This window comes from Nerophis ophidion, linkage group LG10 (genome assembly GCF_033978795.1).
Source record: "Nerophis ophidion isolate RoL-2023_Sa linkage group LG10, RoL_Noph_v1.0, whole genome shotgun sequence".
NCBI classification, from domain to species: domain Eukaryota; kingdom Metazoa; phylum Chordata; class Actinopteri; order Syngnathiformes; family Syngnathidae; genus Nerophis; species Nerophis ophidion.
In genome coordinates this window covers 530,887-534,517 of record NC_084620.1, presented here as the reverse complement: position 1 = coordinate 534,517, position 3,631 = coordinate 530,887, and positions in this window count along the sequence as shown.

The following is a 3,631-nucleotide window of genomic DNA, read 5'->3' as shown; positions in this document are numbered from 1 at the left end:
TTGCTTCTCATTTTACTTCCCTTCAAAAACAGCACATTGAAATGTATTTCAGAGTTTGAATAAGATGGTCTTTTCGCAGGAGCTTAAGTCTGGGTTTTGATATAGTTGGGATTTGCTCTTTTCTGTTCATTTCACCTCACTTGTAATGTAAGCAAGATTTTTGTTGTGGTCTCATTTTGGTCTGGAATATTATATATTCATTGTTATTATTAGACTCCTGAAGGGCCCCACCCCATATTTATCCCAACATCACCTATACACACTGGGTATGGTTACATGCACTAAAAAACGCATTGACTTAATTTGATTAAAACTAGCCTTTTAAAACACATGTTAAAACCTTAATGATGTTTTTACATGCAGCATGAAATGTCTCCCAATATTTCATATTGAAATTAATAAGGCTTTTGACTTTTTCAAAATGGGATTAACGAATCTAGACGATGTGATTGCAAACCAGTTTTATCTTAAATGTAAACACTCCCATCATCGATTATTGCCTTCATCATGTGTCAGTCTTCCTAATGTGATCAACTGGAAGCACAGTAAATGGTGAACTCCATGATCACGATATTTACAAGTTTATGTCTTAGATTTATTAATGAGTTGGCAACATTAGTCACTATAGGCTCCCTAAAATATACTGAAACCCACTTAATTGTTTGGTATTGAAGCTGAGTTTTGGGGTCATTAGTAAAGTTATTATTTTTGGTGTATTTACTGGGGGTTTACCCTCCTCTGTCTTTAAAAAGTAATGATGTTTTACTACTTACGTATAAAATACTACACGGTCTAGCTCCATCCTATCTTGCCGATTGTATTGTACCATATGTCCCGGCAAGAAATCTGCGTTCAAAGGACTCCGGCTTATTAGTGATCCCCAAAGCCCAAAAAAAGTCTGCGGGCTGTAGAGCTTTTTAATTTCGGGCTCCAGTACTCTGGAATGCCCTCCCGGTAACAGTTCGAGATGCCACCTCAGTAGAAGCATTTAAGTCTCACCTTAAAACTCATTTGTATACTCTAGCCTTTAAATAGACTCCCTTTTTAGACCAGTTGATCTGCCGTTTCTTTTCTTTTTCTTCTATGTCCCACTCTCCTTTGTGGAGGGAGTCCGGTCCGATCCGGTGGCCATGTACTGCTCGCCGGTGTATCAGCTGGGGACATCTCTGCGGTGCTGATCAGACTCCGCTTGGGATGGTTTCCTGCTGGCTCCGCTGTGAACGGGACTCTCGCTGCTGTGTTGGATCCGCTTTGGACTGGACTCTCGCGACTGTGTTGGATCCATTATGGATTGATCTTTCACAGTATCATGTTCTCATAGTCATCATTGTCACCGACGTCCCATGGGCCTACCGAGGATGTCGTAGTGGTTTGTGCAGCCCTTTGAGACACTAGTGATTTAGGGCTATATAAGTAAACATTGATTGATTGATTGATTGATGTTTTGAGCTTTTATCAAGGTTTCTACAAGGCACCACCGTTATGTGCAATGCGATGCATAAGTGAAACTTAAACATTGTCCGATGCTGCCACAAATAGATTTGTCCTATTCTATCACCTCGTCCTGTTTTCCAAAAGTTGGCGCTGTGTGCGAATATAGTACAGGCCAAAAGTTTGGACACACCTTCTCATTTTCATGTGTTTTCTTTATTTTCATGACTATTACATTGTCACTGAAGGCATCAAATCTATGACACCGCATTGTCACTGAAGGCATCAAATCTATGACATTAAAGTGAAAACATTTCAGGTGACTACCTCTTGAAGCTCATCGAGAGAATGCCAAAAGTGTGCAAAGCAGTAATCAGAGCAAAGGGTGGCTATTTTGAAGAAACTACAATATAACATGTTTTCAGTTATTTTACCTTTTTTTTGTTTAGTTCTTTCATAGTTTTGAAGTAGTTTTGATGCCTTCAGTGACAATCGTCAATGAAAATAGTCTTGAAATTAAAGAACACGCATTTAATGAGAAGGTGTGTCCAAATTTTTGGCCTGCACTGTGCATGTGAGATTTGATGACGTGTACGTTATGTGAACCGTGAAGTGTTTCATTGTGGATTTGCTGCCACCTAAAAGGCCTTTTGAAACCCACTACTACCCACCATGCAGTCTGATAGTTTACATATCAATGATGAAATATTAACATTGCAACACATACCAATACGGTCGGTTTTGTTTACTAATTTGCAATTTTAAATTTTGCACGGAAGTATCATGCTAAAACGTCGCGGTATGATGACGCGTGCGCGTGACGTCACGCATTGTAGAGAACATTTTGTTCCAGCACCAATCACAGCTATAAGTCGTCTCTTTTCATTGCATAATTCCACAGTAATGTGGACATCTGTGTTGCTGAATCTTTTGCAATTTGTTCAATGAATAATGGAGACGTCAAAGAAGAAAGCTGTAGGTGGGAAGCGGTGTATTGCGGCCGCCTTTAGAAACACAAACACAGCCGGTGTTTCATTGTTTACATTCCCGAAAGATGACGGTGAAGCTTTACTATGGAACAGATCAGTCAAGCGAACACGGTTGGATTGGACCACACACACAAAGTACAGTGTTATGCAGCGATCATTTCGAAAGATCGTGTTTCGAAGAGGGTCCCTTGCAAAGGGCAGAGATGGGCATCGCCACCACCCGTCGACTGGTGCTGAAGAAAGGTGCGGGGGCCGACCTTCATGTTGTACAGGTACGACCATATAATCTTACTAAAACACTAGTAACACAATGAGCAGATTAGGGATTTTCCAGAATTATCCCAGTAAATTTGTCTAATAACATCTGAATCGCTCCCACTGTATAGTCTATTTTTTTTCTTCTTCTTCTTTTTTTTCCCTTAGTCTTTCACTCTCACTTTCCTCATCCACGAATCTTTCATCCTCGCTCAAATTAATGGGGAAGTTGTCGCTTTCTCGGTGCGAATCGCTCTCGCTGCTGGTGGCCATGATTGTAAACAATGTTCAGATGTGAGGAGCTCCACAACCCGTGACGTCACGCGCACATCGTCTGCTACTTCCGGTACAGGCAAGGCTTTTTTATCAGCAACAAAAGTTGCGAACTTTATCCTCGATGTTCTCTACTAAATCCTTTCAGCAAAAATATGGCAATATCGCGAAATGATCAAGTATGACACATAGAATGGACCTGCTATCCCCGTTTGAATATTAACATCTCATTTCAGTAGGCCTTGAATGAATGAACATTTTTTGTAACACCACACATTATGTACTGCTTGCCTGTGTATCGGCTGGGGACATCTCTGCGATGCTGATCCGCCTCCGCTTGGGATGGTTTCCTGCTGGCTCCGCTGTGAACGGGACTCTCGCTGCTGTGTTGGATCCGCTTTGGACTGGACTCTCGCGACTGTGTTGGATCCATTGTGGATTGAACTTTCACAGTATCATGTTAGACCCGCTCGACATCCATTGCTTTCCTCCTCTCCAAGGTTCTCATAGTCATCATTGTCACCGATGTCCCACTGGGTGTGAGTTTTCCTTGCCCTTATGTGGGCCCACCGAGGATGTCGTGGTGGTTTGTGCAGCCCTTTGAGACACTAGTGATTTAGGGCTATATAAGTAAACATTGATTGATTGATTGATTATATTATGGCGTTACACATTCCTAATTT